This window comes from Podarcis cretensis, assembly GCF_951804945.1.
Source record: "Podarcis cretensis genome assembly, chromosome: Z".
Classification (NCBI taxonomy): Eukaryota; Metazoa; Chordata; class Lepidosauria; order Squamata; family Lacertidae; genus Podarcis; species Podarcis cretensis.
In genome coordinates this window covers 22,056,492-22,070,925 of record NC_137184.1, presented here as the reverse complement: position 1 = coordinate 22,070,925, position 14,434 = coordinate 22,056,492, and the positions used below count along the sequence as shown (strand labels likewise).

The 14,434-nt window shown below is 42.4% G+C and overlaps 1 protein-coding gene across 2 annotated transcripts in view; it reads right to left on the bottom strand.

Annotated features, from left to right (window-relative positions):
- Window positions 1-3,324, bottom strand: part of NEXMIF (neurite extension and migration factor) — a 233,617-nt gene extending 230,293 nt beyond the window's left edge. For both annotated transcript variants that reach the window (XM_079961208.1, XM_079961209.1), the window contains exon 1: window positions 2,399-3,324. The gene's annotated coding sequence lies outside the window, so the exon portion shown is untranslated. The remainder of the gene's footprint in view (window positions 1-2,398) is intronic.
- Between the last annotated feature and the right edge of the window lie 11,110 nt (window positions 3,325-14,434).

Here is a 14,434-nt window from a genome sequence, read left to right as displayed (position 1 = left end):
TTACATGCATCACATACTCCAAGCCCATTGAAAAGAGTAAGCTACAAAACATAAAATACCACCTGCCCCCCACCAAATATGTATAGTTCACTTACTAGCAATCAGGCTGGCACACACAAACACACACACAGTTGGCTAGGTGACTACTACAAGGCAACACTGAAGTTCTGTCAATAGGTGCCTAAATAACATAGGAAGTTGCCTTTTACCAAGTCATCCCCTTGGTCCATCTTGCTCAGTACTGTCCACCCTGACTGGTAGCAGCTATCCGTGGCTTCAGGCAGAAGCCATTCTCAACTGTGCCTAGAGATGCCAGGGCTTGAACATGGCACCTTCTGCAGGCAGAGCGGATGCTCTGCCACCAAAGCAAGGGTTTTTGTAGTTAGGAAGGGAACGTGGCTATGGAGAAAAGCTAGCAGGGCACTGGGGAAAGGGGTAGAAAAAGCTATAAAAAGAAAAGTGAAACATGACCACAGAACGAGTCCCCCCCCCACACACACACACCAAAAAAATATCACACACATATCTTCTGGCTCTCTGCACAGTTCTTCAATTAATGTGAACATACAGAATTCGCTGGGAGCAGAAAGAAATATCTTCAGTAGGAACTACATTTATCTAGGTGGCACTTAAGACAATGTCTGTGAACCCTTTACTGCATCATTAAGCTTCTGCAGAGCTGCTCTGACATGCTGTTATCATATCACCTGAAATTAGTACTGTATAGTTAATAAAACAACCACACCAAAAGTCCATGATCAATATTCACACAGGTGAAATGCACTTTGCAAGCCAAAGCCCTCTTCTTGTGTGGCACATGTGCACAAGCAGTCAATAAATTTAGGCATCAAACTAAAGAACATGAAGGATAAAAGCCCAATTTCGAATTTCTCACTGGACAGATGGTTAATTATATTCATAGCTGCGTTTCTCACTTGGGAAGAGTTTCAGATAGTCAACCAGCATTGTCCAATTACCCTGTTTAATATGGGAAGTGACAATAAACTTTAATGTTTTTAGGGTCTCATGGTAATTCTTTGGTCACTACACCCCCCCCCCCCCCATAAAGTAATTCTCTCCCTCATTAAAACCTTATCTGCAGTAAACAAGAAGCACAGAGTCATGTGCTGGCCAGTGTGTAAAAAGAATAAGATGGCAAGGAAGGATCACTTAGTGACCTCTTTCCTTTTCATAATGTGGAGCAGTTCTCAGTTGCTACCTAAAGCAAATTGCTGACCAACAGAGGAGCAACCCCTGCAATAGGGAAATCCACTTCCAGCCCCCTCCCTGCACTGAACACACACAGTGCTTTAATTCAAAAATTTAGCAGAACAGTAAATTCCTAAGCATGAGCCATGAAATAAATAATCACACCCCTGGCGAAGAACCATCTGATAAACATTTTTCTCTGCACACAAATAAAGTGGGCATTATCCTTCTCAAGAAATGGCTTAAAATGCTGCTGCATTTAACTTTTGAAAGCCTACAGGATGTCAAGAAGGAGGCATCTTGAAATCTTTAATTCAGGGGCCTATAATTTCATCCCCAAATCAGCAGATTCCATGCATCCACGCACAGAGAAACATCCAATTTGGAGCACTCATTCACTTTTTAGCAAGCCAACATTTTCAATGCCATGCATACACATGCAGACACAGTCTCTCTTTTTTTCTACCCTCTCCCCACCCAGGGGACCATACATTAAAATAGCTGCTAATTAATTATGGTAACCTCTGGCTCCTGCATTCCACAGAAAACCAGCAAGGAGGATTCAGGTTTTAAAGCAGCCCGCATTTAACAAAGGGGGGGGGTATGTGATTTTGATTCTATTCTCTTCCCCCCTTCTTTTTTGACAGATTTTCTAAAAAGAGATGTATGAACTTAAAACACCATGCGCTCCCCCACCATCTTCGCACGCTCCCCCCTCCTTTCCTTTCAACCCTTTACAATCCCCCTCGCGCTCACCGCCCTGGATCGGAGGTATTTTGATTGGCACAATTTATGCTTCAATTCTGGCGGACACCCCCCACCCAGCAACCCAGACCTGAAGGCTCTCTCCTAAGAGAGAGAGAGCGAGAGAAAGCAAAGCCATTCCTAGCCATCATCTGCCCCCACAAACACGCGCGCGCGCGCGCATCCCTGCAGCTTATTTGGCCTCCTCTCCGTATTAAAAAAAGAGAGCCGAGGTGGGGGGGCCCTCCCTCGAAGGATTGCAGTGCTCGGGCTGCCTGCATCAGCGCTCCCCTCCCCTCCTTCCTGGTCTGATGCAGCTGCAGCGCCAAGCAAGCCTTAGAGAAGAGCCGCCGCTGTCCCCGCCGGATTCGCACAAAAGGGTCTACCCACCCTAAGTAGGCGACGCCTTGATACGAGAATGGGGAAGGGTGGAAAAAAAGCTTACCTTGGAGCGAAGGAGGCGGAGAGGCCTGCCCGGGCAGGGGCTGCTCCACAGCAGGCGTGAGAGCGCGTCTGTGGTGGCGGCGGCGGCGGCTGCTGCTGCGGCACTCAGGACTGCCGCCGCTTCTCCATGAGCCCGGCGCTCCAGCGCGTGCAGGTGGACGCGCCTTCCTCTCCTGCTGCCTCTGCTGGTGCCTCTGCTGCTGCCGCCGCCGCCGCCACCTACTCCTCCTCTGGGAGGAGAAAAGGATGGAGATGGAGATGATGGAGCCGCCGGCGCGGCTCGTGCGGCACAAGGGTCCCCGCAGTTGTGTCAGCCGGCGCCCGCAAGCTTTGGCCCCGCGCAGCTCCCGCCGGCCGGGCAGGAAGGGGGGCGCGCCTGCTCCTCCTGCCGCTACTACTACTGCCGCCGCCGCCGCCGCCGCTGCCTCCTCCTCCTCCTCGCCGCCGCCGCCTTCCTCCTCCTCCGCGGCTGCTGGGGCTTCCTCGCCTCCTCCGCCTCCCCCACCCGGGTTGCTTTTGCCCATTCAGAAGGTGCCTAATGCGCCGCCGCCGCCGCCGCCGCTGCCATTGTTGCCTCAGCCGCGCCGCTCTCCGTCTCGCTCTCACGGGCAGATGAGGCTTCCCTTCGCCCGCTAGGCAGGCAGAGCTGGCGCTCGCTTTTCTGCCTCTCCCTCTCTCCCCACACCCCCTTAATACTATGAAGTCTCTCTCCTCTCTTCACTCGCAGTCTTTCCTCCTCCTCCTCCTCCACCCCACTGAAAAGCGGCGCGCGCAACGACGCGCGGCCACCTGGCATATAAAGGGCGCGCAACCCCCGGCGCTCTGGAGGCGCGCTTGGAGGAGGCTGCGGCGCAGACAGCGGTAGCTGCACAACCGAGCGCGCGCCAGCGGCGACCCTGCGCTACCTGCTCTCCGCCGCCGCTCCCGTTTCCCGCGAGTTGCATCGCCGCCGCCACAGGGTATTGATCACAGAGGAGAGCAGAAAGTTCTGAAATTGGAGGGGCCGCTCCTAGGAAGGGCCCTTTTCCTCAAAGCCACTCGAAGCAACGGCAGCGTAAGGCGACGGCAGCAACTACGGCGGCTCTTTCGTCTCCAAGCGCATCTCCTGCCTTACCTCGTATTTATATTAAAATGGGTTTAGGAAGCTATCTCGCTCGTGCCAAGTTAGGACGCTCGTTCATCTAGAATTCTAGATCAGCGTTACCTGCGCTAACTGCAGAGCCTGTGTGGTGCAGTGGTTAGAGTGCTGGACTATGATCTGAGGGGCCGGGGTTCAATCCCCACACGGACATGAAGGTCACTGGGTGACCTTGGGGCCAGTCATTCGCTCCCAGTATAACCTACCTCGCAGGGTTCTTGTGAGGATAAAATTTGGGGAGAGGAGGACCAAGTACATCTCCACCAGCAAGGTGGTATTTCTATAAATAAGGTAAATAAATAAGTGGAAGAAGCTCTCCAGGGAGATGGGGCAGGGAAATTAAACTAGGACCTTCTGCTTACAAAGCAAATGATATCCTCTTTGCCACATACATTAGAGCCAGTTTTATGTATCTTTTCTGTCTTTAGACTACAAAAAAAAATTCTTCATACATGTACTTCATGCTCAGGTGCCACAAGACTCAACACTAGCATGACTACCCTTTGGAACTTTTGCAATACCTAACCTATCCTTATGACAAGCCTATAAAGGAGATCAGTGCAGTCTCCACGTTGCTCCTAAAGTTGGAGGTATGAGAGAGGAGCCAAGCATTTTAAAGCTCCGCTTTAAGGGACTAATACAGCACTAATATCTTCTTAACGCATATTGCTGTGGCATCATAATAATGGCAGTGTGTGCAGAATCCACACCTCTCATTCAAAACAGGGATTGTAGTCCCATACCTGCTTTCCACTGCCAAATTGCAGATTTTAGAATCTCAAAATAAAGAGAACGCTACAAACACGCACAGAGTGCCCCTTGTATCCGGCTCTTTCCAAATAATGAGGAAAGGGAGAAACTGCTGGATAGGATGGCAGAATTTAATCTGTGTAACTGATACTTCAGTCAGCTAAACCTCTGAGTAATTAATTAATGGAGGCAAATTTAAATCATGGCAGGGAACTCTACAAACTAAAGGCATGCTTCACAAGTAACAGCCCGTGTTATAAGATACATATATGATATACCTATTGCATAATATCGATAAATTCTAGTGGAAGCAGAATTTTAGGTGGTTTGTCTCATTATTCTTCATCTGATATGTTGGGACTCACTACCAGGCCACTATTGTCTCATCCAAGTTGGATCACAATAACAGCATAAAGCTTAGAATTAGGCAGCACAAAATAACTTCCCCCAAGACAGCCATAGAAACATGATAGGAGCAGAATAAAATAGCACCACCACTTAGAGTCAGCAGCCCATTAAAGCAGCAGGACGCATGTGCACTCAGAGTCCACTTGAACATTTATGGGCAAAGGCTTGCCTAATCTTGCTTCGAAGTATTACCCTGGTGGCGGGACACTAGCATCTTCTCCCTGAAGGCCTCTTCCAAAGATTCTTTTGCCTCCCTCAGCTTCTCAGGTTCAGCTGCCTTGGACTCAAGGGACTGAATTTGTTCCATGGTATCCACCAAACAACAATTGTCCAGCAGTCATAAGGTGTGATAGGCCCCACAACCCTTTGTTTTTGTAACTTCATTGGGTTTAGGATATAACTCAGTAACATGTAATATAAATAAAATAATTAAATAGGTTCCTTCAGATATTAATAGATGGGAGTCAGTACACCTTGCCCTTTGGGGAAGGGTGAAATCTCCCAAAATGAATATTATTCCCAAATTAATCTATATTCTGAGGGGAATTCCAGTTCAAATATCTGGACAATATTTCCAAAAAATAAATTATTTGACTCCAAAAATATCTTTACAAAAAATGCAACTACAAATTAATGAAGGAGGATTCAGTATTATGAATCTGGAGCTTTTAGAATGTGTGTGTGTATATGTGTATTTGTATATGTATATGTCCTCCGGTTGGATGGACAGTATTAGGATCAAATATATTAGAACTTGGGAGCCTCTCAAAACATTTTTTTCAGAAAGATATGGAATATAATGTCCAATAAAGAATAATTTCAATCAAATTCTCTATGCTAAATTTACTTCACGAAGAAACCCAACTTCAGAAATTGGAAAAATATGGTAACATGGAAAAATTGGATGGAAACTGGTATACTGACTTTGAATCAACTGATAGATGAGGAAGATTAATTTTACACGTATGCTGTTTTAAGCAATAAACACCATCTATGAGATGTAGCCCAATGGCAATATTTGCAGCTGCGACACTTGTTAACAACTTTGTTTGGAGTGACAGCTTTTACAGCTTCTGGAATACCAGAGATATTAGAACAATTGATCAGATCCTTTGAAACAAAACGGCTATTTATTTTTTTAGCTATTTGTTATCAATAAATCAATCCAATATGAAGATTTTAAGAAATGGGTGGAACAAAAAAATGGAGGTTCATATATTACCTAAACTGTGGAAAGTGTTTTAGCTTCCATAGTAAATGTGACTATGGATCTTAAAGTATGACTTATACAACAGAAAATAATATTTAGAATTTACTGGCTATCATTACATTTATATAGATAAGGACTATCTAAGACAGCATTCTGTTGGAGATGTTAAAAGGATAATGCTTCTTTGAAGCACATGTTTTTTACAATGTCCAATGCTTACTAAGTTTTGGGAGAAAGTATTGGATTGTATAAGCATGACTGCAGAAAACAGTTTAAATTTTCAGAGGAAAATATTCTCTTGAATTATGTGCCTACTATACGGAATTTGACAACTAGACAACATAGATGGATTTTTTGTGCCCTTACTGTGTCCAAAAGACTGATATTGATGCACTGGAAAGATAATTTTAAAGGGGGATTTGACTTAGCTGACCCCACCCAACCTGGAGACAGCAACTTTTATTGTGTGAGTCAATAATGAATACTGAGTAAGAAGAGGATCTGGGCAAACTGAATTCCTTTGATAATGCAAAGGTCTAACCCCCTGTGCACCTCCCTTCATATGCACTTTTCAGTGTGCAACATATTTAAAACTCAACTAAAAAAACTAAGTTTTAAAACAGAACTTTTCAGTGTGCAACATATTTAAAACTCAACTAAAAAAACTAAGTTTTAAAACAGAACTGAATCTATATCTAAGCTTAAAAATTGCATATTAAGCCTAAAACTTTTGGCTTATAAGCTGGTTTCTCCCACTGGTTAGGTCTACGTTGTTGTCCTTGTCGCATTAAAATGGAGTCATAGTGTTAAGTTGTGGGTTGACATAGCAGACGACACAGCGATTTCTCCAAGTAGCTCTTTATTTTGTAAGCTGGAATAGAACTGACTGCAAACAGCTCAGCCGGCCTGCTTTTATAGGCAGCCGGCTGTCAACATTGTAGCAACAACAGCCCAGCGTTTCCCGCCTAAAATAACTGACGTGGACCTGAGTGAAAACTATCTACAGACCTGAGTGAAAACTATATACAGTATCCCCCTGCTGGCCCAGGGTGAAACTTCACTATATAACACATAGGATGAAAGTACATCTTCTACCCATTTTCCAAAACTAGGTTCCTGGTTGAAGTAAATTTAGATAAGCCACTCAAACAGCACAAACAGAGCTGAAAACACTCAAGTTTTTTCAAGTAAGGAAAATAAATTAAATGCATAGGGCTTACTTTCTTTTCAAAAGGTGCTGAACTCACCTGTTTGCTGAACTGTTTGCCATGAGAAATACTTCATGAATTTGGACTCCTCTCATGCTGGTTGAACTGTCTGGAAATCTAGGGGTGGGCACACCTGCCAATTTAGGTTTATCTCAGTATCTCATTTTTCCAATCTTAAATTGCAGTTTGCTGCAATTCCACCACTGCCCTGAAGGAGCCCTCATGAAAATTTGTAGCGTATTTGTGTGTAGTTTGTCTATGACACAGATTTTTGCAAGCAATTCCACCCAATATATTTGATTTTTCTGTTATTCTTACTAATTCATGGCACTTTTATGCTCATTTTTTTTCTGGAGAACTGCATCACAAAATTCAGAGAAATGTGACTTTTTAAGGATAACAACTTTTCTGTTTTCAAAACAAAATAAAAAAATTCCTTCCAGTAGCACCTTAAAGACCAACTAAGTTAGTTCTTGGTATGAGCTTTCGTGTGCATGCACACTTCTTCAGATACACTGTGTATCTGAAGAAGTGTGCATGCACACGAAAGCTTACATACCAAGAACTAACTTAGTTGGTCTTTAAGGTGCTACTGGAAGGAATTTTTTTATTTTGTTTTGACTATGGCAGACCAACACGGCTACCTATCTGTAACTTTTCTGTTTGTGTATTGTTTGCATATGTTAGGGGAAAGTGTTCATTTAAAAAGCATGTATTAGTGAAAATGATATATGCAGAAATGCATTATATTAGTGAATATTACATACAAAAATTAGGAGAAATAAACACCAAGGTCTCATCCAGACTTGCGTTTTGCCCCACACTTTGCAGGCACAGGTCTTCACTTTAAAGTGTCGTGTCTGAGTGCTCTTTTTTTCCCTCCCAGTGTTGTGCTGCCCTATCAAAACAAACGACAATTCGATTTTTCATTGGATTGTTGTTTTTTAAAAAAAGAAAAATAATAGACTGGTGTGGAAACATGACAGAAATGGAAACTCAGATATAACATTAGAGTAGTGATGGGGTAAACAAGCTGTGGGAGTTAACTCTGATGTAAAAATAACAATGTATTATGTAAGATGAAATGAAATATGAACAAAACAGTCCTTCTAGAGGTATGGTCTCCATTTGTCTTATGACATCTGGAAAGTTCAGTATGGTTTTGATATGTTGTTAAGTTTTGATAAGTTTTTTCTTTCTTTCTATTAATGTGATCATAGTTGTTTCCTTTAAAAGTAACCCTCTGTTCTGAGACAAAGATGTATATTGTATCCATCTTTATTGTAATTGTTTGTAAATGGCTATAGCTAAAAGTATTGTAGAATTTAAAAGAATACCACAATTCTCTATGGCATGCACCACATTAAGAACACATCCCTTTAAGGCACCTTCAGAAGCCAAAATAGTGTGTGTGTGTGTGTGTGTGTGTGTGTGTGTGTGTGTGTGTGTCCACATCATTGAGTGATTTAGTGATGACCTCTTAGAAAGAAAAAATGTGGCTCAAATCTTTAGAACAACCGGTTAGGATCATTTCTAAATTAACTCTTAAGAGTGCTTCTATCATCTTACTATTCATTTCTTTAGAGGCACATGTACACTGCAAATTGTCTCTATTTTATACCAATTTAACTGTCATGGCTTCCACCAAGGAATCCTGGAAATTGTGTCAAATGGCTGAGGATTCTCCCTTAAAGGTAAAGGGACCCCTAACCATTAGGTCCAGTCATGGACGACTCTGGGGTTGCAGGTCTCATCTCACTTTACTGGCCGAGGGAGCCGGCGTACAGCTTCTGGGTCATGTGGCCAGCATGACTAAGCTGCTTCTGGCGAACCAGAGCAGCACATGTAAACACGGTTTACCTTCCCGCTGGAGCGGTACCTATTTATCTACTTGCACTTTGACGTGCTTTTGAACTGCTAGGTTGGCAGGAGCAGGGACTGAGCAATGGGAGCTCACCCCGTGGCGGGGATTTGAACTGCCAGCCTTCTGATCGGCAAGCCCTAGGCTCTGTGGTTTAGACCACATCGCCACCCGCGTCCCATTAGAAATCCTTAATCCTGTAACATAGAGATGGGGAACCAACAACACCCCAGATGTTGTTGGCCTCCAACTCACATCAGCCTCAGCAGCATGGCCAGTGGCCAGGGATGATGGGAGTTGTAGTCCAATGACCTCTTGAGGTCTACAGATTCCAACACCCTGCCTGGAGATCCCAGGAATTGAAACAGGAGCCTTTTGCCCGCAAAGCATGGGCTCTACCACTGAGCCATGGAGACTTCCCTTAAAGAAGTGGGAACTCCCTGACAGGACACCAAACCCTCAGTGTCCTACATGAGAGATGGAGATACTGTCCACAACACCTGTCTGTCACACAAGCAGGGCATGGATGCAACAGTCTTCCCTAAAGGAGGGATCTAATGCAATTCTAACGATTCAACGGACACTTGTACCATTTTGCTTGGGTTCTCACTTCACTATTTTTAACAGTTCCTGATCTGATCCTTTCTCTTTTCGAAAATAACAGTTATTGATTTCTGAGCTGGCTGAAAACTCAATGAGCCAATAATTGCACATTGATGTATGCATCTTGCTATCAGGATTGCTATCTGTCTGCTTATGTGAGGATGAGGAGGTGATGGACTCATCAATCCTCAGTGCCTGTTCCTTGTCAGCTAACTAGCCTATTAACAGCTTATCTTGTCAAGCAAATGAGTGGCCTATGTCATTGACCCTTGGTTTGCATTTTGTGAAAACAACCACCACCAACTCCTCTTTGAGAAAAACACCTAAAGTATTCTGAGCTGAGCTCATGGTAGTTCTTGCTTGCAAATGGCAGCGCCTCCCAAAAGTTTGCAGGGCTTGGACTTGACACTGAAGTTAAAAGGAGGAGTTTGTGCAGCCAGGTCAGTTCATGGGCTACCTCACTGAAGCCTACACATTTTTTTTTCATGTCCCTTACCCCATCACCTCCAGAGCAACACAAACTTCCCTTTTATAAAGTGACCTGTAGAAATACTCTGCAAATGGCAGGGGAAATTGTAATAGCCAGAAGCAAAATCCAAAAGTGATAAATATAATGACCTGTGGACATGCTGGTGTCCATCAGGGAAGTTTGCAAATAGCATTACATTTGCAAATGCAATTATCTCTGTGTGGGGTTTTGATTGATTGGCTGTATAAATTACTGCCCTCGGTGCTTTGTAAAGCACAGCAGGTCGGTCACCTTCCTCCCTCCAAGCCTAGGTGGAGAGGAGACATTGCTCTGGCACTATTCATCCTCCTATCAAACCCACCCTGCCCTCCCCACCACAACATGAACTGAAGTGGTGCAGACTGCACTGTATTTCTGCAAAATAACACTATGCATAGGCCAGAATTAAAGGGTGGTATAAAAAATGTACAGTGGTACCTCGGGTTAAGTACTTAATTTGTTCCAGAGGTCCGTACTTAACCTGAAACTGTTCTTAACCTGAAGCACCACTTTAGCTAATGGGGCCTCCTGCTGCTGCCGCGCCGCTGGAGCACGATTTCTGTTCTCATCCTGAAGCAAAGTTCTTAACCTGAAGCACTATTTCTGGGTTAGCGGAGTCTGTAACCTGAAGCGTATGTAACCTGAAGCGTATGTAACCCGAGGTACCACTGTAGTTCAATGCTGCCAGTAATTCTCCCTCCCCTAGTCACACATGCTAAGCATGGGGACAGTGGGTGCTTTGTGAATTTATCGCAGCCGGTTACTTTGTTGTGCTGAGCAGAAAGAGTGACTGCCACTGAAGGTGGAGGCTCCACTGGGTGCAATTATTTTTAGTGGTACTGTTGAAATTGTAATGAATTGCAGAAGGAGTGGCTTAAGTTAAAAGGGTGGTTTGTAATAATTAATATCCGCTGAATTTATGCATAAAAATTATTGTACATGGAACCCCAGAAATGGAAACTCTCTTTTTTTTTTTTTTAGGATGAACTGGTGGGAAATGGGTGGTGGTGGTGGTAAAATTAATTTTATTTGGGTTTCGACAGGGCAGGGGTAGAACAGTGATGGGGTTAGGGTGATGCTATGTTTTCCCCAAACCATTAAATGCACCACTTAGTTCTAGAATGGGACAGATGTCAGGGCACTGTGTATTTATGATTCTGCAACACACAACCCCCAGCATCCCAAAGAAACCCAGTTCACATTATTCAAGGCATAGCTTGCAGTGTGTGCTTATGATTTCTCCCCAAACCCAGTCACACACTTTCTCCCAGAAAAAAAATTACAAAAACGATGGAAGATTTATAATGAAAAGTTGTAAGCATAAACAGGGTGATTAGAAAGTTAACAGTTATAATGATATCATGTAATGATATTATTAGAAAAAAATAAATGCATCAGGCTTACATTTTAACACTCACAAAATACAAGCAAAGCCCATTTTTTTGTTTCATTAATAAATATCAGGTTCACATTAAGGTGTAAGACAATGGCTGCACTTTCCATGTGTGTGTTTGGCTAAGTCACAGTGAGCAAAAGAAAAAGAGGGAGGTCAACAACAAAAAATTGAATGCTAATGGTAGTTAATAGCTAGCCTAATCAACTCAACAGTGAATCAATGAGGCAGAAGTTACAGTGAATACACATTTCAGCAGTTCCCAGTTACCAGACACTTAAGATCAATTGTTGATTATGAGGGTAACTGACTAAATTTTATTGTAACAAATGTCATGTTTGGAAAAATCTACATCTACTTGCTGCAGAGTGGACAAGCAGACTCCTGGCCAGTTCATTAGCGAATTCCACTACCATCCCTAACTAATCCGAAGACAGTCTCTGCCTTCCTTTAGCTATCATGGCTAAATATTTTATTTGCTATTTATATCATAAAATGGATACACTGCTTGATTGTTTAAAAAAAAACAAAAAACCCACCACTCCACAAACTCATAAAAAGATAAAACAATAAAACTGTAAATAAGGATTGGTAACAATAATATTCAACCTTTGAAATGTTTAAAAAAACAAACAAATTAAAACTCACATCAACTTTGTAAATATTTGGATTGACTTGTCTGTTTTTAGCAGGCACCGAAAAGAGTACAGTGAATGATCCTGCCCAATATCAATAGGCAGGGAGTTCCAGAGTGCAGGTGCTTCTACACTAAAATACCAAGTTCCTACAAATGTGGAATTGGCATTATATGGCACCTGAAACAATGCTAGTGCTGCAGATCTAAGTGGTCAAGTGGGTATATGTGGAGTAAGGCCACTGATGCACCACCAAATCCTTCATGAATTTGTCTAATAGTTTTGAAAGACATCTAAGTTTGTGGCCATTGTCGTTCTGCAGGAAACAGCAAAGAGCTCAGCAGCATCACACGTTTCCAGAATTAAATCTAGATTTATTTATTTTTTAATAGTTTAAAAAATGATTTTAGAATGTACTTTAACAATTACAGTAGAGAGAACTCTTGCAGTAAATTCAGCTGTGGGGGTCTCTTGATACATTTAATTTGGACAAATAGGGTTCTGCAAATGAAAAGTCATTAGCCTACCTGCCCAAATCAGGAGGGACACCACATTCATGAGGATAGATTTGAAACTAAATTAGAGACCTCTTGAAAATCAGGAGCAGCAAATTGATGATACAATTATTATGATATTACTTGAAAGGAGTAGGTGGGAGGGAAGAGAAAAATCACTCACTGAAGAAATGAAAGACAGGCTTTACATCAACATAGGTAGCAAGGTCAACGCTTCATTTGTAGAAGTCAGCTAGTCTACTGCACAAGTGAAATTAAAGGGCATGTTGTCAGATAGCTTACACTGGAAAATGTAAGGTTCGTGGATAATTTTAAATGCAATAGTGGAGAGTTGCCTGCCATAATTTGAAAACATGTCCATTTTTCACAAAGAGAGCTAAAGACATTCACGTAAACCTGCAAATCCAAAAATATTATGCTACGTTAGCACTGTGAAGTGACTGAAGCTACATAGAAAAAGCTAAGCTGGCCTTCCTCACTGCACATTTACAGCTTCATGAAAAGGTAAATAAACTTTATAACTCATGGCAGGAAAGGATTTTCAGTTACAAAGAGTTAAGATAAGATTCTAGGGAATATACACACTGCAGAAACACTTTGTGATTTATTTACACATGAGATTTGTTTAGAAATTGTGTGTTATATATGACTAAACCATACTCAGAATAAAATCACTGAAATCAATGGGCTTAGTTTAGACTAACTTGTTACCATATTTTTTGCTCTATAAGATGCACCAGACCACAAGACGCACCTAGTTTTTGGAGGAGGAAAACAAGAAAAAATATATTCTGAATCTCAGAAACCAGAACAGCAAGAGAGATCGCTGCACAGTGAAAGCAGCAATCCCTCTTGCTGTTCTGGCTTCTGGGATAGCTGCGCAGCCTGCATTCGCTCCATAAGACGCACACACATTTCTCCTTACTTTTTAGGAGGGGAAAAGTGAGTCTTATAGAGCAAAAAATACGGTAATGGATTTTAACGGGTCTTCTCTCAGTATGACTTATGGTCAAATACAACTCACATTCTTAAAAATCAGAAAAAGAAAGGCAACAATTTGCAAGCAATTCATCTATTTAACAATAGTTATCTTTTATCCATTTTAATACTAAAAAAATTATTTTTTTGTTCTTAGCGGAATATACATTTTATTCCAAAAAAGACATGAAGAATTATAACAGTTTTCCAATTCTGCATAATTCTTTATCTTAGAATCATAGAATTGTAGAGTTAAAAGGGATCCAAAGAGTTATCTAGTCCAACCCCCTGCAATGTAAGAATCTCAGCTAAAGCATCCATGACAGATCACCATCCAACTTATGTTTAAAAACCTCCAAGGAAGGAGAGTCCACCACCTCCTGAGACCATTCTGTTGTTGAACAGCTCTTACCATCAATTCAATTCAATTCAAATTTATTTACGGCTATTAGCCCATAAAATATGTAGTCTTACCATCAGAAAGTACTTCCTGATATTTAGTTGAAATCTCCTTTTTTGCAAAATGATCTTAACAGTTGAGAAACCTGGGCCCAAACTAACAAAATGAAACCCAATAGGAACAAATGGAAGGTTCTGCACTTAGGCAGGAAGAACCAGGCACACAAATATAAGATGGGGGGGGCACTAGTCTTACTAGCACTACATGAGAAAAGCATCTAGGAGTCATGGTGGAGCACAAGCTTAACATGAGTCAACAGTGTGATGCAGCAGCAAAAAAAGCCAATGCTATTCTAGGCTGCATCAACAGAAGTATAGTTCCCAGAACAAGGGAAGTAATAGTACCACTCTGTTCTGCCTTGTTCAGACCA